The sequence below is a fragment of the Chroicocephalus ridibundus genome, chromosome 3 (genome assembly GCF_963924245.1).
Source record: "Chroicocephalus ridibundus chromosome 3, bChrRid1.1, whole genome shotgun sequence".
Lineage (NCBI taxonomy): Eukaryota > Metazoa > Chordata > Aves > Charadriiformes > Laridae > Chroicocephalus > Chroicocephalus ridibundus.
In genome coordinates this window covers 39334502-39358906 of record NC_086286.1, presented here as the reverse complement: position 1 = coordinate 39358906, position 24405 = coordinate 39334502, and positions in this window count along the sequence as shown.

Sequence of the window (24405 nt, the reverse complement as noted above, 5' to 3'; positions counted from 1 at the left end):
TACTATGTTAATTCATGCCTGTAGCCACATTTGCTATACTAATTCTGAGCTCTACTAAAAAAAGCAATGACAGAAAAGCAAGGAAAAAAAAAGATTTTGTTGACTGAATTTTGTAGAAGGATAGCCTTGAGAGCATGAACTTTGCTTGAGCTAAAATGGGCGCAGTAGTGTATAAAATTTAAACTTTTCTCTATGTATGAATGTCAACAGTGGTTTGCTCTTTTCACAAATGATCAAGTAAATACAATGCTGGATATACAGAAAACCTTTAAAAAGTACCCTTTTCCCCTCCCAGAATATCCATCCAACACATCCACAGTGATGACAGCTTTCCACTTGCCCTTATTTTTATAGTGCTGTTGATGCTTAGAGAGGACCTGTCTGACTGAGTTCCCTCAGTTGCATTTAAGTTGCAAGGAGTTAGGTCATCAAGACTTCTCTTTGGGAACCTGGTTTTTTTGAGCTTTTCCAGGTGACTTATTCTTCAAAAACACAGTGCAGCAAATTATAACGGATTGGGGAAATAAAAAAAATCACTTGAGAAATTTTCATTTTGAAGGGCCAGCTTGTCAGAACCATGCCAGACTATATAGTTTTGGATGAAACTTCTGATCAAGTAAAGTTTCAGGTCTCGCTTCTTTTCTGTTGAGCATTCGCCCTTGGGCAGCCAGCCTTTGTCTACACTTCTGGGACTGCAACAACCATGGAGCTGTGAGGCAGCCCAGTTTTATCGCTGTCTTGGGTTCAGGGTCCGTGAGGCTGCCAGGACCACCCTGTGGGAACAAGCTGCTGGGAGCTGGGGGAGCAGAGGAGGAGGAAGAAGGGATGAAGGGAGGAAGGATGTTTCTGAATTTCCAGATGCTCTCCCACGGAGGTGTGAGCTGAAAACTCTGGGCACTTCGTCCATCTTATGAGGGATTCACAGCACCACAACAGAGGCTGCCTCCAGTGGGATATTAAAGTCAGCTTTGCCAAATCTGGATTGAATTTATATCATCCAGATATCAACATTTCCAGTCTCTGAAGTCAGCTCCACATGCTTCCCAGAGCTGTGGGGCTGGTGAATGAAAGCCAGAGAGGCTTGTATCGTACTCTCTTGGGAACTCATCTTCTGTCTAAATTTGGGATTATTATTGCCAGAAACAAAGAAAGAGATAGAGGTCTATGTTTTCAAAAGTGAACAAAAGTGCATTTTTAAAGTGAACAGAAGGACGTTTTGAGAGTTTCCTGCTTTAACTGCCTCACAGAATCACAGAATGATAGGGGATGGAAGGGACCTCTGGAGATCATCTAGTCCAACCCCCCTGCCAGACCAGGGTCACCCAGGGCAGGTCGCACAGGAACGTGTCCAGGCGGGTTTTGAATGTCTCCAGAGATGGAGACTCCACCACCTCTCTGGGCAGCCCGTTCCAGTGCTCTGCCACCCTCAGGGTAAAGAAACTCCTCCTCATGTTTAGGTGGAACTTCCCATGCTCAAGTTTGTGCCCATTACCTCTTGTCCTGTCACTGGGCACCACTGAAAAGATCCTGGCCCCATCCTCCTGACACCCACCCTTTAAGCATTTATAAGTGTTGATAAGATCCCCCCTCAGTTGTCTTTTTTCCAGATTGAAAAGGGCTACAAGGGCACATTGCTGGCTCATGGTCATCCTGTTGTCTACCAGGACTCCCAGGTCTTTTTCCCGGAGCTGCTCTCCATCAGAACAGCCCTCACCCTGTACTGATGCATGGGGTTATTCCTCCCCAGGTGCAGGACCCTACACTTGCCCTTATTTAATTTCATAAAATTCCTCTCTGCCCAACTCTCCAGCCTGTCCAGGTCTCGCTGTATGGCGGCACAGCATTCTGGTGTATCAGCCACCCCTCCCAGTTTTATATCATCAGCAAACTTGCTGAGGGTACACCCTTCTTTGGTACGTGAATTCTTTACTCTGTCTGTGGACCAAAACACGTGATTCCCAGGCTGTCAGGACACAGTGTCCAGGGAGCGAAGGCAGAAGGGGCAATGGCCACACTGTGAGACCAGACACCACAGCACTAGGATGACAGAAGGATGCACACTGGTGCATTTGGTGGCTAGATTCAAAATACCTGCTATGATCCTTCTTGCTTCCCACAGTCTTTCAAGGACAAGATAACATGTTTTGTTGAGGTTGCCCATTTAACGCTCCTTTCTCACTACCCTCCCACCTGCCTGTACATATGTTTGTGTGAACGTTTCTATCCCTAATAAAAGCAGACTTCAAAGAAATGCAAAATGATACAACTGAAAAATTTATACAGAATTGTACCAGAATCAAATTCTAGTGCACATTCGTGCTTCCAATAGTGTATATTCTCCTTTTCTTCACCAGTAGGAGCAGAAACCTCCCTTGGTTTTAGTTCATTTTGGTCTGTGGCCTGGAAATATTTTATGTACGTATATATGTCAAATATATTACTTAAAATTAAGGGTAAATAATTAAATTATTAAAAATGACATTAAAATTCCATTCCATGCAAAACTAGAGTTTCATCTGCAGGTTGTTTCAAGATTTCTGAGCACAAATATTTCAATTTTTTTCTTGGGGGAAAAAAAAGAATATCCAGTGTGTGAAAAATTAGTATGCAGTACCAATACTACCCCATACACTTACGAGTTTTGCAATAGAGAAAGGTATAGCCATATACTTTAAAAGATTAAAGGCTATTTCATGAACAGGTGTCTGAAAAGATATTCATGGGGGAAAGGAGTTTTAAAAGAACTCAGACTCTCACAGTTTCACAAAGAAAAATAATTGAACACTAAGTTTTTAAATTTCAAAAGTTTGTTTAGTTTGAAGAATTCATCCTGCTCTAATTAGCACTGCAATATAGGGAGGCTTGATGACTCTCAGTGGAAAGAGGCTGAACTTCTTATTTCAACTTAAATCAGATAGGGGCCAAGACTTGCGATTTCATATCTTGCAATAAAACATACAGAGCTTTTTATGCTAAAACTGGAAACAGTCTTATTAAACCCTGCAGCTAGGTGTCTGGATGGCAACTTGCATCTTCCTGTGATGGAAAAAGAAAATATGAAAGAACACCTTCTTGATCAACCTTTTATTTATTAATTGTGGATAAAGAACTATCTGGAAAGCACAGAACTGTGCTTTCTTTGCAGTGCTTTAAGTCCTTGAAGACAGTACAAGACACATAGGTAATATCACTTACATGTGCTTTATTGCCAATGATAAAACATCTACAGTTGCAGGAAAGCAGTGGCGTAAGAGAATAGTATTAGAAAGATAAATTGTTAATCGATATCAGCTATTTTGTAACCAGCTAAATATGAGCTAAAGTTAGGTTTCTTCAAGCAAATGTTCATAGAGGGAAACTGTGGACCTTTTCAGTAGTCTATCATCTCATTAATTCCTGTTTTCAGCCCAAACAAGACTGTGGCTATTTTACTGAAAGAATATAAAGACTGGAAAGACGACATTGTGATAGAAAGAAACTAGATTGCAATAGTGAAAGTAAATTAAGTAAATTAAGAATCTCAATGTTTTGGTGGAAAATGTAAAATAAATTGGAAAATACAAACTAGCTCCATTTTCATCCTGTGCCCACACATGCTGCTTGGATGGCAAGCAAAGAAATATGAAGACACTGTAGACTTTGTAACAAAGGTTGTTCTATTTGCATTGAAATGAGGGATAACATAAACTATATTCAGACAGTTTCTGTTCTGCAGTAAGCAGGAGGATGTACAAGGTGAAAGAAGACTGAAGCCCTTGTCTGAACAGGAGAAATCAGTTCTGCAGAGCCCAGCGGAGCCTCTGGAGGGGAGTAGGGGACAGTGTAGCAGACAGAAGGCAGCAGAGACAGAGTCCCACCAAGGAACAGCACCAGGACCCGGGAAATACTGCAGGCACCCAGACTGCCCTGCGGTAACAGGTAAGGTCTCATCAAACCTTGCTTCACCATCCCATAAAGCATCTCACCATCGCTGCTCATTTACAGTCAATGCACCGTTAATTTAATATACCATGAAGCTGGGCTGGCAATAAAGTCATATTTTGACAGCTAGCAACAGAGCCTGTGACTCTGCTTTGATGTCTCGTGGTTGCCAGGATAGCTATCTGCCCTGCTGTAACAACTCCCGTCTCCAGGTCCTTTTAAAAAACACATTGTGGTGGGGCCAGGAGAGCCTCAGGAGATGTGTAAGGTGAGGAGAACCTTCAGCTTTCAAGACATGAGAGAAAAGTATCATGAACAAGAGAGTGGCAACATGCAAACAGCGCAAAGGAGCAATGCTCCAAGTATCTATGTAAGTGAAAAAAATTGTGATAAAAAACCCAACCAACTACTTTGTAGAGCATGTCAAATCCCATCAAGCAGCCTGAGGCTCCCCCACTCTCCAGAAGGGTCAGCAAGCTAGAAAGTCTTTCAGGCACATATATTCATATGTTACTTTGAACAATGCAAGTTGTATCCAGGAACTTCATCCCTGTGTTAGCTATTCAGCTCTGTAGGATTGCTACTCTGCTGAAACAAGCAGGGTCTCTGACTTTGTTGATCAGATCCACCCACGGATAACACAGTATCGGTGCAGACACAAGAGTATTTTCATCAGTATCGCGATGACTCGCCAGAGGAAACTAGCATGAAGCAAAACTCAACAGCTTTAAGCTAACGACCTGTCATGTTTTCAACAAATCTTACTCTTAGAGATGTTCCCCCCCCCCAAAAATAAAAAGAAATCTCATTAAACTTCAGGACTTTTATCCCAATAGCTGTTATTCAGCTCTCACGAGAAGAGTCCTGCAAAACAGATGAGACTGAAATTATGCTCTGGTTGAAAAAGGCCCTGAGAGCACACTGTCAGGCCAATTAAACTGTGTGAGAAATTTCAAATCTCAGGTGGCGGATGAAGCGTGTGACAAAAAGCCTGAAGTGACTCAGGGTCCCACGCAAAGCCTGTGCGAATGGAAGGAAGGACATTAACTGACCCAGACAGGGAAAAAAATGGATATGAAAAATGACATCTCCGGGGTGACCCTTAACGACTTTCTGTGTTAGGGAAGGAATGGGAGCAGGTAGATGGGACACATACGAAGGTTGAATTTTGGCGGGAAAGTGAGTTTGAAATTAACCTCTGTGACCTCTCAGCTTCTTCTATAATTGCAGATAAGAGCCAATGCTGAAGAAAAATGTAATGAATTTGCTAAACTGCTATTAGATTAAACGGCTTAATGCAGGAGCATAGTTGACATATTGAAAATTTAGCAATGTACTACCTTGCATAGTGACTTACCTGCTTCACATGCAGAATGTAAATAATGAATAACGGTTTGAATTTGGCATGTTCCTATGAACTGTCACTTTGATGTCTATGGCTCTACATGAACACATAAAGCAATAGACCCTAGAGACAGCTCATGGTGGATGCGCTACTTTGTTATTGGTAATTTCTCTGTTTGATACCTCTGAATGTATTTTTTATACCTTTTTTTTTTTTTAATATACAAATAAATAGTATATTGCGGTAACTTATTCTTAGTTGCTTATACCATTTTCTTGCACCAGATCTATTAAGTGCGCATTTTCATTGGAAAACTGCACCTGTAAAGTAAATTCTTCCTTGTCCAAAGGTTCAGAACCTCTTCACAAAGGTCACAGTGTTTGTCATTATTGACAGGAGAGTTCATCAATGTCTTTCCATCATTGCTAGGAAACAATATCCTGCTTTCAGGTGCAGTTCACTCAGGGAGGGCTTTATGTTCAAGGGAGGACTTCGCTTGTGTTCTCCACCGTTTGGCAGAGCAGTTTAACCCTATGCTGCAGGCTGGTCTGCATGTGTGAGCACACGCCACCTTGCTGAAGGACGGCTCTGTCCCAGATCACTTAGTGGCCCAAACCAAGCAGCAGCTGGTCGGGCTGGTTGACCCAGGCTGCTTGGCCTGGGTGCTGCTTGGCCCCTGGACCTTCCAGGATCCTCGGGAGCCTGCGCCCCTCTCTGGTTTCCTGCACAGCCTCCTTTGGAAAGCAGCTGCTGAAGGACAGAAAGCTGAAAGTTAATCAACAGAAGGGTTTTTAATAAAGCTGTTTTCATTTCTGTAAGCTGTGTGTGTACCTTTTCTAGGATCGAGGAAAGAGAGCATGAAAAAGTCTGAAGATAACTTCTCTGCTGGTTCTCTGTGCTCCACACCCACGGGAGCAACAGCTAATCTAAGGCAGGCCCTAAAAAAAAAAAAAGAAATCAAGAGAATCCCAGGAACTGGAATTAAACCAACTAATAAGCAACCAATCAGCTCTAGAAATTGGATGCCAAATTCTGCCAGTAGAATAAGAATGCCAAGATATGTGATATGAATTTAATTTCTATGAAAACATGCTATTGCTAGAAGTTTCCCAGTCCTGATAATGCATCACAGTGGAAATGCTCTGCAAAATTATTAATGAAACCCAAATATTTTGTTATTCAAGTTCCAAAGTTTACTCCTTCTAAGAAACTCATGTGTTTGGTTTCTTTGTTCTCTTGTGTCAGAATCTGTCTGTTTAGCTGAGGTAATTTGACGGCATGATGTATAACTTGATTGGTGAGGCACCATGCTGAGACTCAAGAGACTTAGGTTATATTCCATAGTCGTACGCTGATCCCTTGGATGACCTTTGGGAAGTTTCTCACCTTTCCATGTCTTAGCCTGGTCATCTCTTCCATGGGGATGATATTATACTCCTCTGTAAAGCACCTAGGAATCCATGAAGAAAAAAGGGTTCTAAATTGTGTTTGTTTCCCTCTCACTCTTTCTTGCCTGCTTATTGTTTTTAATGCCAAGAATAGTCTAAGTGAGTAATTCATATAACGTTCAAGGACCTAATGGTACTCTCAGTGATTCTGCATATTGCCCCTTAAAAATAATTTCAATCTTTTTCAAACTCTTCCTTGGAAGAAAAACATTCCAATCACCTCTGCTCAGGAATGAAATTACCCTCTGCAACTCCTGCTTCCCTCTCCCCACGTGGGTCAGCACCTTGCCTGAGTGACCCTTTCCAGGTTGCATTTCTGACTCCCTCTGTGACTGAGCCACTTATTAGATACATCCTGTCACTTCCCACCGATGTGTGAGAAAAACTGAGAAAAAATTTAATTTTCTAACATATTTTTACATATTCATTTCTAAATATGCAGATTTTGACCTTCGCAGGTCAGATGACTAAAAGCATCGCAATTATTGTTATAATAACACTGAATCCTATGAGCTATTTTTGGGGGTACTCAGATATTAAGTATTTTTTGATCTAATTTAGATTTTTTTAAACATATTTAACATATCTAGACACAATAGTACAAAAGCATATTTCCTATATGGCAAATTTCCTGAAGTTAATACCAAAATAAGAGGAAAATCACAGATACCGTAATTAAATTAAGAAAACTGACAAGGTAGAAAATGAAAACATTGCTGGAACTACACTGGATGAGGCAGGATATACTTTATGAAGATGAGATTCAATTCTTTTTTTTCTGTTACTATGAATGATAAGGAAGTAAGAGTCTTAGAAGGTTTAGAGCAAAATGGTCCTGCCAAAATGATGATTTTCTTATCTTCTGCACGTTTACTCTGTGACTGAAGTCTGATTATCAGCTATTGCATTTCCTCATAGTTTCATATTATGTGTGTTATTCAAAGTCACAATAAGTGATCCAATCGCTGCTGTGTCAGTGATCTAAGTGTTTCATTCTGGACTCACAATCTCATACAAGAAAAAAAAAAAAAAGAAGGTGTTTTGCTAGTAAATCAGAGACTTAGGAAAGCAGAAAAAATATCTTGTCATGGTTTTTAAGGAAGAATAAGAAAAAGGAGGACATTTTTTCTACCATATATTTAGTCTTAGAAATGAGAGAACAGCTATTGATGTTCTACAACACTTGTGGACTTCAAGACAGAAAAGCTTTTTTCTCTTATTTTTATTTTATTTTTATTTTTATTTGATATTTTTTATTTTTATTTTTTATTTTTTCATTCTCTTTCTCTTTTTCTTTTTATCTTTTTCTTTTTTTTTTCTTCTGTTATGCAACAGATGTTTTAATACATTTTGCTTGTGAATTTCAGATGAAGTTTCTCATTCTAAACTGCAAATGCCTGACCAGCAGCCTGACAAATTGTTGGAACTGAGGGATACCAACAGGCTTTAGATTAAGAAAATGCATACCTCATACAGACAAAATCTTTCCATCACAGTGGTTCTCTTGAAGGAGACACAAGTAATGAACAGTAAATAATCTCTTCATAAAAGGCAGAGCCTTTAATTTAAAAGAATTGCACGGTCGAATCTATATTTCTCATATACCTTCAGGGACTTCATTAAGGCAGTTAAATGGGAAGAAGAACTCCCCCTCTCATTTTTTACCCTCCTATTTTTAGACTAAGCAAATTAGACATAATTTATATCAATATGATTATCTTAACTGGAAGTCATTTTTTCTGTGCTTCTTCCTGTGGTTTTCTTTCATAATCTGTGTATAAACTGTCATTGTTTTTCCAACACAGAAGGCTATTTTCCAGGCACTATTGATTCTATTATCCACACACACACACACAGATACAGACCGTTACAGCACATTTTTTGACTTATTATTTAGTTGATTGTTTAGTGTTTCTGGTAAGCCTGGTATACGTAAGGCAGCAGGGGAACTGCTTGTCTATATTTTCCTTGTAGCCTGTTGTGACGAGGAAGGCATTACAATATCATCTCTTGCAGGGAACTTTCATTTTGCCAACTGACTGCAAAGAAAATCTGTTCAAAGGATCATATAATTGTGTTGGTTTAAAAGACATAAATCCACAAAAGCAAAAAAGGATATTTATTCTCCAGGAAGTGTGTTGAAAAAGAAAAGAAAAAAAAAAAAAGAAAAAGTAGAGTATATAATAAACTCCAGGTAAAGACTGAGATTTCCTCACAGACAGTTCACTCAAATCATGTTTTCTTTTCTTTAACGGTACTTTACCAAAAGCTTTTGGGCTTGATGGCCTGTACGCCCATGGTTGTCCTCCCCTGCAAGGAGAATTGCACAAACCTGACTGAGGTCAGCCACTGAGGGGCTGACCCAGGAAATCCCCTTCCCACCTTCCCCTTTAAGATTATTTAAATTACATGTGATTGTTACGCATAAGATTATCCTAACCAGAATTTATTTATTTCTGCACTCTTTCCAGCAGTTTTGTTACGTAATCAGTGCATGACCACTCCTTGTTTTTCCAGTACAGAAGGCTATTTCTGAACACCGAGTCTGCTGTTTACATAGAAACACAGGGTTATAATAGGTTCCCTTATCAGCCATTTGAGTGATTCTAAGATTTCTAAGTAAGAGGAGTTTGCTGCTGGCAGAGGTCAGCTACTGATGGGTTGGCACAATGCGGAAGGCCGAGCAGTCACCATAAATCGTCACTGTGCTTTGTTCGTCTGTGCTATTCACACTATTCAGCGAGGAAGCAGAGAGCCTGCGTGTAGAGAACCCCCTGAAAAGACCGGAACAGAGTGTACACATCCAGACTCGTGTTTCAAATATAACACGAATATTTTGCTGATAAATGCCAAACCCAATTACTAAAAGGCTTCAACAACTCCTAGTTTCTTATAAGTACTGAATTCTTTAAGTATTAACTGTAGGAGTGACAACTGTAGTAGTGATAACATTCGTAACAGACTTGCCTAATACTGGAAGAACTGCCGGTGGTTGGGGCAGAGCAGAGGAATGCTTAGCTCAGTAGTCTGTCTCTTTTACTGGAAGTCAAAGATTTTGAGTGTGGAAGGAAAATGGGCTTCTGTGTTATTTTATAAGATTACAGATTAGACACAGTTAGATGTGATGTTAGATACAGTGTGCCACGGCACCAGGGATCCTCTGAGAATAAAGCAAATTGTCTGGAGAAGAGAATTCAGCTGTAAGAAGTACAAGCATCATATCTTTTCTTATTCTGGAATAGTATTCTGAGAGTAATGCTATCACCTCGTCACCTGTTCTTCAGAGGAGGAAGAAAGTGAGGGGCACTAAATAGAAAAATAAGAAAATGGAGATGTTTTTTAATATAGAGAAAGTCAAGATGGGTCTCCAAGTGGGCGGATTCAAAGTATGTGACAGGCATTTTGTTTTCATGTAAAAAAGTGATTTTTTGCATTTGTTTCTGAGAAGTAGCTACTGTGCACAAGCTTTTTTTCAATAATACTTAAAAAAACAGCCCTCAACTCTAAAGCTAGATACTTAAATTTCTATTCAGATACTTGTGTAAGTCATCACACCCTTACAGGAACTTTAACCTTTAATAACTTAGCCTCCTCGAATTTGGAAACTTTGGGACTATCTAACATCAATAAATAAATTACCTTTGGTCTGGGAGTGTTTAATGAGTGCTTTATGGAAGATGTATGAGCCACTGAAAAAAGCAGAGGAACTTGTAAATGTATTGCATCCATAATCAGACAAGTTATGACCTTTTAGCCATTTCCAGTCAAACAAAGTGTACTTTTGAACATTAAACCAGCAGAAAATGCCTTTTAAAAACTATGTGACTTCTGAATGAGAAATTTTCTAACTGTGGGGAAGCGGAGGAGGAATGAAAGTCTTTGTCACTAATTCTTATAAGCATATAAGGAAAACAAAAGTTTTCTATAACGTTTGGCCAGTGGTATATTTGAACATGAAATCTTGTTTTCAGAGGCTGTCCTGATACATTTACAAATGAAAACGTGCATATTTTTTGCGGAGTTTGAAGCTTTTGTAGATGCGAATATCACAAGCTTTGCCTTTAGGCAAAACCACTTAAATAGATTTATCATTAAAAAAGTGACATTGTACTTCTTCCCCATGACCTGAATCTGGTATGAATCATCCTTTTTAACATTTTCACAAATGTAAATTAAATGCCGAACCGTAGCAGCAGTCATTAGGAACAATTAAAAAGCAGTTAGCAAGTTCATGGCTGAAGTCCATTGGGTTGGTACAGCTCTGCATTACATTAGCTTTACAGCACAGGCTATTCCCCTCGGTGCAGTTACACCAATATCATGCTGGCATGGGAGAGCAGAGCCACAATCCGCTTCTTCAAGGTCTAGATGGGTAAAAATTTAGGGTTGTTCTCAAACGTATTTCAGACCCCGTAGTCTTTCTTCTAATTCAAAGCTCTCTTTCCAACATGACTAACTGATTCAAACAGGGGTGAATGTTCCTTGGGATGTGTTAACTAGGTGTGTACAGACATGTAATCTTATCTCCATTGCTTCACTTCATTATACATTTTATCCTAAGCATTCCTCTTAGCTATTCATCCCTCACACTGGTGGTATTTAAGCTTTTTCTGTTCTCTCTCACTATCTAATTCCCATAAGTACTGACTCGCCACCATTCTACTCTAGCTTTCTACTGTGTGGAACTTAGCTATAATACATGGACTTAAATGCAAAAGTAGTGGAGTGATAAATCATGTCTGTCATGCATGAATTATACTTGCTTTGGGTAACCAATGAATGCCCCGAGCAGTGTGAACTACATGGCTTTACTGTTTAATGTCCAATGTATTTATAACCCAGTATGTAAATCACATCTCATATTAATCATGGTTTATTTTACCCCACAACATAAACAAACATTAAACTTAATTCTCTATGCTAAATTTTGCTTATCAGAGACTTTTTAATGTTCATAGTTCTTGAGTAACTTCTCGTCTTGGACTTGGAAAAATAGAAAGCCTTTTTATTCTATCCTGGTGACTACCAGTCAGCGCTGCAGCAGTAGAGGGGTTTTCATCAAGCTAGATTTCCCGGCTTAGTTCTTGGTAACAGACCATATTAAATATGATTGTCTCCTTATTTAAAGTCCCAGATTCACCACTCTGCTTTCCATGTTACCATGCTTCAAACAAAAAAACAAAAGCAATATTGGAGCAATCCAGTAGGATAAGCATGCACAGCAGGCTTCTCATTGAGAAGTGTGAGGAACCCTAATTTCTGCAGCTGGATATGAAAATATTTTGAGGAGAGAAAATTATAGTTTCAAGTGGGACTCTCCAAAACTCTTGGCAGAGATCTTATTAAAGAAAAGGAGAAAATAAAATATTAAGAGATGTAATAGTTGAATACCGAATTCTCCTGAAGGCTACAGCTGGGATCTGAATGGGCTAGAAAGACAATATTTCACTTTCAATATGAAAAAGTTTCACCTGCGGAAAAACCTTGATCTGCCACTTCAGATAGCAGAGGAATTTAGAATCGCTTACCGAGCTTACTCCCATCTTTATTGTCTGCAGATTTTTTCCCAAAGAAGCAGGCTTTGTTATTTTCTAATCCTTCTGTTTTTCTCAGATGGTGATAAGGACCACATTATGAACGAAATCAGGAAGTGTAAAGGAAGTATTTCATATCTAGGGGAAAATACATGTTTCTCCAGATTTCACTGAGGCAAAACAAGCCTGAACAAAGAAGCTTATGATTCTCAAAGCTGGGTTTGCTTCCTTTAGCATGACTGCTTCAGGGCGGTGGGGATTTTTTTGGGTTGCTTTTTTTTTTATTTTAACGTTTCCCTTCAGCTAGTATATGATTAATTGCTGAAGGGAAAGAAGAAAAATGTGTTTTTATTTGATTAAAATGGTGCTGAGCATATTTACCGTCTCAGTCTGAAAAACAGGAAGCTCAAAAAAAGACATTTTCTGTGATTCCAGTGATGGGTTGTTATCTGAAAGCTTTCTTCCCAGAACAGATATTGAAGGAATTGTTTCACCTTCCCTCCTTAGGCTTTTCACTTTATTGATATGCAATAAACATTTCTGTCTAATGAACAGATTTATCAGGATTTGCAAATGAAAATGAATACAGAGGATTGCACTGTTTAACAGGCCAGAAAAAATTTATTTCTCAGTCCTGTAAAGTGACATTTGTCATCATGCAGTGGCCTCTGCAGAGCCTGCAGTCAGGTTCTGATCTGTTTTCAGGAGATCAGAGAGGAATAAACCTTGTGTGGCCCTCCTGGGAGTGGTGAATTTCCTTCTTTGTTCCATGTCTCCCCTCGTGGAGGAAGGTCCCCCATGCACTAGGCATGTGACTTGCCAACCTAATAGGGACTGAGTAGCCTACAGAACAGTAGTTCTCCTCCCTGGGAAGGCAATCAGGGATTTTCTAGTCAAGCTGGCCCACAGGTCTGTAGTCAGGAAACATCATCACAGGAAGGGGGTAAGAATAAGAAGCCTGAAGTAGATAAGCTCTCGTGCAACTCTGCCAGGCATTTTACCTTTCATGTGCTATGGCAACGAAGGCTGTGAATTTGCTATTCTATAATTTATGTTGTTGCTAAAGTAGATGTAGTCTGAAGGATGGTGCAGCTACTTCACCACCATGAGCAGGCTCAGCCAAAGCTTTCCAAGTGGATACTGGAAGAGATAAATAGAGCAGAGTAGAGTAGAGTAAAGTAGAGTAGAATAGAATTGAATAAACAGTTCAGCTAGAAGAGACCTACGACAACCATCTAGTCTAAACGGGGCCAATGGCATCTCACCCTCTCATAGTGAAGTGCTTGCAAACGCCAAGGAAGTCACAGTGTGTGAAGAGAGTCAGCACACCACCAAAGCAGTAAGAATCAAAGGAGAATCAAAGGAAAATCAAGTCCAGTTTGGTCCTTTGAACAAATGTATAATTTCCAGTGACAGAAAATTGCTCTTTCAAGTAGCAGGAAAGAACTTCTATGGCTCACTAGTGGTTCTTTGTCTGCTTACCACTCATTTCTGCAACATGGGGCGTTACTAATTAATATATTTATGTATAATTAAAATTAGAAAAAAAATGTATTTGTATATGGAAAACACTTCTAAGCAATTCAAATTGAACTGAATATGCAGCCCTCCAAGAACTGAGGCCTAAGATGGCACAGTGAGGACTTAAAGTTTTGATTCTTTTTTCATTCATCTTTCAGTCTCTGTACTGTTGCCTCTCCTCATTTCTAAGTTTCCATGTGGCTGTGAAACTTTCAGCTTCATGTTGCAGTTTTGTAATTTGTCAGACTTGTGGAGATGCCTTCAAAGACATTTGCATAATTGATTACAGCTACTGTTAAAAACCCCAGTTCTGAGTACTGAGGAATGAACATTTTAGTAATGAGATGTAAGCTAGTTATGCCTGTTTTCTTGCTAACTGTTCTTGTTTTCTTGTCCATGGGGAAGAGTGCTATTTTTATGAGAAGTTAAACTTCAGTTAGTAAGTGTATCAGCATAACTCGATTTGCGATGTGGCTGTAATAAATGCAGTACAAAGGCCAAAACCAATTTTCATTTTATGCACACATTAAAAGTTAACCTGCAGCCTTTTCCACTTCGCTAAATGTCCAGCAAGTACAGTACATAACTTTGTGCCTTGAGCTTTTAGATGGAACTCATTTAATATTTATTAGTTGCTTTTCATGGTGGAGTTACCACTCATCACGGTTCAGTGCATTCTTTAGAACAGCTAATAATCTGGTTTGATCCTTTATCATGGAAAACAGGTGAATATTCATTTTTAAGCCCTTTTTGATAGTTGAGCAGTCTGAGGAGGGAGAGAAGAACTGGTTGTTTTACTGTGTTTGGAGGAAGGGAGGAGCTGTGTTTAGTCAGGGCCAGGTTATGAAGAGGATGCCAGTGTAAAGATTCCTGTTGGAAATGGTCCATGTGTAATACCATGGTTTGACCCCAGTTAAGTACACAAGGCATGTCTCATCTAGACTGAAATTAGAAAAATGAAGGTAGTTACATTGAAGAAGGTATAAAGCTGATCTGTGAATACTTGTGGATGTATCTCTGCTTCTTAACTCTCACAACTGCCTATCAGATTTTGTTTCTTAAGGCTATTCACAAGTATTCACACATTCCTTCTGCAGTTTTATGTCAGTAAAAATCTACACTTTAAAAACAGAAAAACTCCTTCCTGCACTGACACAGCGTGTTTACAAATTTCATGATGCCCCTTAAATGTCTCTTGTTATGAAATCCAGAAAGGAGACATACTTGGTTAAAATATTTTTTTCCAGGCATTCAATCTTAATCCCATAAAGACAAGAAAAAAAAAGTCAGAAACAAACAAAAGATAATTTGCTATTCAGGTGTTCATAACACATGAGAAATAATTGTCTCTTTCCTGCTTTCCCTTAGCTCTGTGGGATTTTAATTTTCTTTTATCACTGTGCTTGTTATAATAACCTATAGACTGATAGCCTTAGAGAGTGTGTTCTTCTAGATTTGTGGACTTACTACAATGCTTGGTACTCTAAGTTTTCTTCATACTGCTTGCCATTTACACTTATAATCAAAGTTAAAAGAACTTCGTCAGACCTGGCCATTTGGTATTTTTTTCTGTCGGATTCACATTGGCTTTAGAAATATTTCTCCTTACTTACATTTCTTTTTCCTGATCTATGACACATAACGATTTCTTTCAATAATGTATTCAAATTTGGTAAATGGATATTGAAAGAGCTTTTGTTCTTAAAGGTGTGATTGCTGACAAATCCGAGTCAGTATCTTGTACTAGAAGTTCAGTTTTTAAGCTGTTTTTGCTTTGTGGTTATAGCTAGTAATGTAAGTTACACAGAGGAATTCTGGTTGTATTAATACATCTTTTATAAAACCTAATTAAGTCATCACTAAGGAATCAGGAGCCTTCCAATTTTACTTCAGCGGGAGTGGGTTCAAGGTCCCAGACAAGAACTTTGTTAAACCCATGAGGTATCAGCGGTCTGCAGGAGAATTGGTAAATAAGCAAGACAGAGGAATTATAGACATTTTAATTTGGGGGGGGGGTTTGCTCAGGCTGGTGTTTCAGAGTGAATTTCCTTTAAACAAAAAAAGAGGGAAAATAAAATAGATTTGCTGAAGATTTCAGATGCGATTTTCTACACTGCACTTATTTTCTTATCAAGACCATGTAGTTTTTAGAAAGAACATCTGGCAGCTTTCACCAGCTGTATTTGCAAGTGACTTGATATAAAAGCCAAAGGCCATAAAAAGTCATGCACATATGGAATAGTGCAAAGCCAACTGGTGCCATCTTTTTATTAAGTGGAACAGAATATATGGATACTCTGATTCACACACTTCAGAAGTTTGCAAGCATTTAAAGCCATATGGGATAACAGAGATGTAGTAACCGCGTCCTACGTGACTAACCACAGAGCTAGGTATTTTCTTATGCTGTTGCTATTTACCTTTTCAACACAGATTTTATTGCACTACTTTTCATTACATAAGATTCTTGTGGAGGTTGACAGGAGGATCACTGTTGTTTTCATTAGAACGAAATGACAGTTAAGGTAAAAATTAAGACTTCGCTCTTCTGAGAAGAAATTGTGAAGTGTAGGTCTCTCTGAGGAAGCCAATAGGTCTGTTAGTCCTATCTCCTCACACTGTATTTCATACCTTCTTCACTCACTAAAGAGATAAAGAATAGAAAAATGAGACGAAAGAAGAAAACATGGGAACTTTCCCCAGCCTACTGCTTCTATGAATATATATATGTACATACACACACATATTTAAAGGAACATTTACTAAGTGGTTTCCACAACTCCCCCGTGAATTAGGTACTCTGACACTCAAAGCTGAGGGTCTCTTATAAAACAATGTATATGGAAATGTACGTGGAAAACTTAATATGTGACTAATTTTCAAAACCAGCTCGGGCAATCATAAACATTCTTTTTTTTATATAGGCAAACAGCTAATCTGTTTGGGTTTTGGGAAAAAAAATGTAAAAATTCACACAGTTCCATAAGTGAATGGAATAAAACATCAAATAGATTTTCCTTTTGAAAATCTGATTCTTCGTGGATAGTTCAGTCACTGTAATAGGTCAAATGCAGAGACAGGCTTGGAATTAAATAATTGCAGTTCCTCACTGCTTGGACTCCTTAGTTGTTGAAGATCTAAAGAGAAAAGGAAGCTTTCCCAATTCTGTAATTTTTGGTATATGTTTTCAGATGACAACATAGGGCAAGAAAAGGATGGATCTGTAGGCTAAAGGAACTCTCGTCCACACAGACACTTCTTCTCTACCAAAGAGTAGTTGCACTTTATAGAAGAGAGTATATGAAATGGCTAGCAATCTTTGGCCTTCCTTACTCTTAATCCAAAAAATGTCTTCACCACCTTCACTCGAGCAGCTGTGCAAATCTGTGTCAATGTCAAAACAGCATACAGAAATGCAATGGGAAGATTGTCATTCCCCAGGAAAGTTTAGAAATACTTAAGGAACCAGCTCTATTTTATTGGCAGTGACAAGTGAAGAGAAAATGTTTATACCAGGAATATTTCTGTATTTTCCTAGCGTACAGTTGCTACTCACCAGGCAGATGATATTAGAAGGCATCTTCATTTAATTCACTTATTATTAGAGATGAAATGCAACATTTTCAACACTTGAACTAGCATCCCTGGAAGTCAAAGTCCTAACCCAAAACCACACTTGTGTTAATGACTCCATGATTCTTAAGTGACATTGAAATCTACAGTTTATTTGTGGTATTTCCATTTAGTGAAAATATTGAAAAATAATTATTTATTTGTTCATTGATTATACTGAAAAATCAAGTAATGAATATGCAAACATCTCTAGGCTACTCCATCTCCATAACTCTTTTCCTCCGGTATTAGATGTTACTAAATTCTACTTCAACAAGGCATCTCAACTTTGCCATCTCTGCCTCCTTACAACCTCCCTTATGAAAATGTGCGATTTGGTGCGTATTTTTCTACTAAGGTGACACCTCTCCATCTTTGTGCAGCTATGCCCCCACAGCTGTGACAATGCCAGCCTTAACAATATTGTGTCCCAGAAGATGATGCTGTTGATATCAAGCACCCACATGCACACTCTGCGGTAAACACCTTTATTTAAAGGTTGTATTTGACTGGTGAAGAATTTTTTCTACTTGGAAAAAGAGGAGAGGGGGAGGAGGATTGTTGCCTTTCTGAAAGGCACCTGACCACCAACAAAGCAAGTCAGGGTCTAGCATGTCTCCATCTTGACCTGGTTGTGTCTTCAAAAAAAGCCAATGTGTGACATCTCTGCACTACCTCCTTCTTCACCTTCCGTTAGAGATTTAATGAGTGTCTTTATAATCTACAATAAGGCCTCCCAACTCTGCAAATTCTATTGGAAAGAGAAATAATGCCAGACATCTTTAAGAGACCACCTAACAATCCAGTCATCTCACTTTTGAGTCCTTTGAGTCCAAAAGACTTTGCTGTTCAGTGATCTCCCTTTCACACTTACTCTAGGTCCTTCTGTTGTACCTAAGACAACGAGACTCTCAGTCACATCACTCTTATAAAAGAAAAGCTGTAAGGACCTCCTTGTGTTAGTTAGTGTTTTATACTGGTGGAAGTGAAGACCAAAGTACGAATAACCTCTCAATTTCAAGGTATACTATATTTTTCAAGGTGTATACAATGTATTTCAAGGTATACCAAAACTATCTTTGATCTAAGGTTGCATCAAATGTTAATCCAAAAGTTATTAGTTGTGTTTGTTTTGTTTATATACTCCCATTAGTTCAGCAGCAGTGTCAGTTTTCATTTTAAAGGTTTTGATACTCACACTATGCTTTCCTTAAAAAAAAAAAAAGTTATCTGTCCACTTAGTTCATATTTTGTACTTGAAATAATACACAGGGCACTTCTGATTTCACAAGTCTGGACACTTGCAGTTGATGTCAAAAATGAAAATGGATTTAGCAAAACCACCAGAGAAAAAAGGATATGTCTGTTGTTAGGCTAAAGGCCTACCAGAAAACACATCAAAATCAAGAGAGAGTCTTGCTGATTTCTCTACACGTTGGATAAGTTGTCTGAGTTTCTAGGTAAGTTTTCAATATGAGAATTGTTCAATATGAGATGCTAATTGTGTCTGATACACCATATTTTTGAAAACATTAAGTTGATATGCACTAAAAAAGTTAGATATTACTATTTTGAAGAGTTTTAAAACATTTTTGCCTGTCCTTCAGACTTATTTTCAATAAAAGATTAATGCGGAGGTAGATGTGAAGGACTGCCAGAGTATATTGTTAGATTTTAGTGTATTTACCACAGGAGCTAAGAAACTGCACCCTGACATATTGAGAGTAACACGTGCCAGTTAACACATCTCAGATAACGGATCCTTTTTATGCAACCAAAACTGTGCATACTGTGAATATATTAAGAATAGGATCTGTACCTGAGCTGGACCCATAATTCAGGCTCACCATCAAAGGTGAGGAGTGAAATGCCCTACTCCTCCCTTTGGATTGGACACTTCTCTGGCAGCTCATCCTGCACTACGGCAAGCAGACTTAGCTCTCATTGACACCAGCAAAACATCTGGTAACAGATATTAAAACTGAATTTAAAAAACTCACAAAACTCACCCCACCACCACCACTCCTGCAGTCTCCTCTGCCATATCTAGTCATAAATACTCGTGATAATTCAACACCAGATTCTACCTTTTCGACAATCTTCAAATGAAAATAAAGATGAAGGATTCCTTTAAATTAATCCTTGGGCTTGCTTCTGCTCCCTGCAGTGACTTCCCTGGGGAGGCTAGCCGCATTGGTGACAAAGTGGTGACTTTAGTGGAAGCTACTCAGAAAGTGAATTAAAACCCTAACTGTGCTTTCAGTCTTTCTTTGTACTGTGCTGCTTGCATCTAGCTCATGACTACCATCCTCCAGCCCTAAACACAAATCTGGAAACAATGTTGCAGTCCCTAGGCAACCATAGAGAATTTAATTTTCATTTGATGAATCTGGCAATTTCTCAAGGAAATGTCCAGTCTCGTTGTCAGGCTGAAGTGTCGCTAAGGGGTACTGCCAATGTCCCCATGATCTTAGGACTCACTAGAAATTAAGGTGTTCTGAGGATAATTTTTCCCATATGAAAAGAAGCAATCAAGGTACTATGGCAATGTCTGAATGTTTTGTGGACAAATCTTTCCCTGATTGTTTTATCTTACGAGGAAAACCAATGAAAAAAAGTCAATGCTATCTTGTGAGACAGCTCTTGTGTACTGCATTAAGGTTCCTCCTGCCTTTTTAAGGAGAAGAGTGGGGAGTAGCATCCAAGTCCCTTCAGAAAGCCCATGGAGATCCAGGGCATAAGGCCAGACAGACGGCTTAGCTTTGTGGGCAGCAATCTTTAGAAGAAGACAAATAAAATCCTTAAAATGCCAGATCTACTTCTATAGCTGAGAGTCTCACAGAGGCTGATGAGAGCATTTTTGTGGTGTTCGGTGTGCGGTGAAATTCTTGGTCTGGCACCTTTTTACCACACCGATTGATGCTTTGGTCTCTGCCTTCACTCACATCTTAACATTTAGGCTCCAGGGGTTTGATCAGTGTCTTCTAGGAAGTCACAAACATGAATGTCCTTTGTACATAGCAAAATAACTCAAATGAATGCAGAATTCAACATATAAATGGAAGAACCTTTCAAAATAAAAAGAAAGATACATTTACACATGTGCAACTACCTGGATTGTCCTGATGAAAAATTATCCATCTCTGCAAGTGTTAAGTCACAGTATGAATCATATTATCTAGGGTTAGTCCTGAATATCTCTCAGGTGACAGAAGAAATGCAGCTGCTTCTGGTATTGGGGCTAGTTCTCTCTAATATCTTTATCAATGATCTGGGTGAGGGGATCGAGTGCACCCTCAGTAAGTTTGCAGATGACAGATGCAAGTGAGAACAAAGGCGAGTGAGCTCCCTCATGCTTCTGCTTCCCCACCATCAGTAATTCTTGCCAGGGCTGTTTCAACCACAGTTAGCACCCTCGTCACATAATAGCTACGCAGCAATTTCTTCTGATCTCATGTACAGAAAGGCCCTGACAATAGTAGTGCTGATTCCTCCTCTTTTCAGAGACAACTATCATTGCCTATTTGCCTATATGATCCCTATATGATTGCTCTGCTTCATTACTCATTTTGCAGTTGGATTTCAAACAAGAAAGCCAGTTAATAAATCTTAATCTAATGAATCATTCAAATCATCCAGCCACTTGGCTGCTGGCTCTTTTTTCACGCTGACCATTTTTCATTATGGTATTTCATATATTAAGATATTTTGGTCTTTGAATCATAAAAGGTTGCTAAGCAATGTATGTATTTACCCCAGAGGAAAGGGATAGTCTGCTGCTTTTTTTCCTTAGTTTAAAATGTTCTTGTATTTAAGAAAGAACAGCAAATAAACAAACAAAAATCCTGTCTTCCCATTAGGTAACACAAATCATATTTGATGGTCTATAATTTATTCTTTCAGCAAAGATTCTTTCTATTTCTTTGCTTATGTGTGAGTTTGATCTAATGCCTGTAGGAGAATTATTTCCCTAGACTGGAAGGTATTTGCAGATAAGAAATACTACTCTAACTGCTTTATCTTCCTTTCTTCTTCCTTTTCTCTTAAGCATATGTTGTGGAAAAGCAAATTTCTCTGATATTGCATTTTACTATGCAGAACCCGAGCAACAGGATCCAGCTTCTTGAATACTTAAATATCCAGTACCCAGTTATTTTTCAGATTATTAGAAATGCAGTATATCCTCCTGTATTGGTGTCTGCATTATAAAAGCCTAGAGTACCTCTGGACATAACTTCTTTAAGCGGTGTGGTCGTTCACTATTTAGAAGAACTGGACCTATTGGTACTTGGGAATGCATTTTTCCGTGTTATTCTGTGGGCGTTTTGTTCATTTTGCTCTTGCCTTTGCTCTGTCTCATCCTCTGAGATTCTGCATCCACTCAGGAACCACAGGTACGTTTCCTTTGGGCAATTACTTTCAGAGACATATAGCTGATGAGCAAGAAAGTAATAATCCATACAAAGTTACTAATAAATGCAAAAAAAAATTTATAATAAACAGATCCCTACCTTACTATGCTGGACATGCTGTGGATTTTGTGAAAGCAGTTTGTCTTTTAAAGACCACTGGCATTGGATTTCTTCATTGTTTCCACTTACTCTTCATTTCCCTCAAACCTGTGAACTGCAAGAATGACAGTAAAATAAAACAAAGCACACATTTGTCATTGTCTCCACTCATAACAGCACATCCCTGCCACCTTTCTAAAGCTGCAGGGGATGATACAGTGCAGGGAGCCCTGCAGCTGGGAAAGCAGGCTTGCTAAGTTTGGCAATAGTGGCATCACAGGAGGCTCAGCTGGGGTGTCTCTGGTCTTGTGAGGCTTCTGGAGCTATTTGGAACCATTTAAAAATGTCATTTTGAAGTTTCTTGAAAAAACAAATTAGCTTTCCTGATCCTAATAGGGGTGTGGGGAGTAAGCGAAGAGTGGTATTTGACATTTTTCCATGTAATATTTCCACATGGAAGAAGCCTTATTTTCCAAATAAATTTTTCTTCATTCAAGGGATTTTGTCCAGCTTCAGTGGTTGTCTGACGTGCTACTATCACACCTAACAAAACAGACGAATCAGAGATGCAGAACTTGTATCATGGGCATGGGAATTACCATTTGGGGCCAGCTCTGAAGCTCCAGGTAGCCCAGGACTTAATGCGAGCGTGCCAATGGGGAAGGAACATGCTGCCTGTTACAGTGTTGGATCCCAGATATGGCACACAGGTCACAATCAAGATGCAAAATTTAGATTCAGATTTGCCTTTGGATACCTAATTGGCCCTCCTTTTACAAATACCTTTTTCTGTACTCATTCCAAATTCTGCTCCAGGAGATTTAATCATGGTATTTCTTCTAAGGGCTATTTCCTGCCTGGATCTTAAGCTGGTGTGCATTTTGGCATGGAGAAGATGATGGGCTTTACTCTTTGCAAAGAACAGATACAATTGCAGCTCATGCACTCTGCCATTTCCTTTCCAACTCATTCATGGTCAGGAAGAGGTGAGGCCATAAAGGCGCGGGGCAGTTAATGTGCACAATCCCTGCGTATCACAGAAGCTTCAGAGGGATTATTCCTCTCGAAGTATCTCCAGGCAATGCACCAGCCTTCTTATCGATTGTATCCACAAAACAAATATTAAAGGAAAAAGAAAGGAAAACCAGAAAGACAGACAGCAAAGCAATACTTTCCTGATTCATTTTTGTTCAGAGTAAGTTTAGGATCAAGTTCTATCCTGTCTTTCATCACTACAAATCTACTCCTTCACTGATACCTTATCCCCCAAAACATGAGTTGCTGTGTTTTATTTATGTGACTGAGAGAAGAACTTGGGCCTCTCTGATCAAAAAATATTTTATATTTCAGTGGAGTTGCTGATTCACTTGGGGACAAGGCAGTGGATTAGCTGAATTAAATTTACAGAGGCAAAGAGAATTTTACGGTGATTATGACCTTGGCCTATAATATATTTTGATCTCTGTTGTTTCCTTGTCTATTTGCAGAACTCTGAAACCACTATAAATATTGTGTTATGCCTACCAGACAGAGTGAACAACACTGACTATTTTCAAACCTGTACTGAAATAAATTGATCTTGTTTTTTCTCTTATGTGCTTTAAAGTATTATTTCTTTTTTTATCCGTTAAAGTACCTTGTTTACTTTTCTTGCTTGAATGGTTTTCTGAAATCCTACAGTTTTAACCAGATAAATTAGAATTAAAATGAATTTTTTGCAAGAGTTTTGTAGTTAAAAAGTTTGGTTTCTTAAGGGAGTAAAGCTTATATGATCATTCCTCTGCGCATGAAACAGACAGAAAAAAAGCTTTTGAAGCTATTAGCCAGGGTTAACCAAATTTGACATAGTAGCTAGATCCTAAAACTGCTCGTGAGTTTCTGGAAAATTCTACCTGAGGTAAGGCACAAAGTGGAAACCACATACATGAGGAGCCTCTGATATTACCCTAAACATTGGTGAATTTACAATAGCAACAATCACCAGGAAACCCTAATTGTCTTCATGAATTTTGCTATCCATGGAGCTTTTTGACTTTTCTTTCTTATGCGAGAATATTTATCTGTCCTTCCTTACAGGATGTGTCCATCTGGAGATGTTTCCGGCACAAAACTCATGCACCAAGAAGCCAGATTGTGCCACTTATCCTCACAGTTTAATGTAATCCATCTTTAAAATTAATCATGAGACTTACTGGCAGTACTGTGAGTAGGGCACAATGAAGTTAGAACGCCCTGCTCCACTGAACTCTATGGCAAAACTCCTTTTTGCATTAATCGTGCCATAATTTTGTCCCCAGTGAGAGAAGGGTAGAATTTCAGTGAGCATTTGCAGGAAGATTAGCCTGTAATCCCCTCCAAGGAAACAGGAGTGATTGCTGTTATAGTGCATGTGTTTTTAAATTAAGCTGCTTGTGCTAAGGAGAAGGTAAGGCAGGGGATCAGCCTGCTGTACAGCAAATAGCCAGATTTTCTTCCTGGTTTTATGAAGAAATCAGAGTGAATTTGGAGGAACT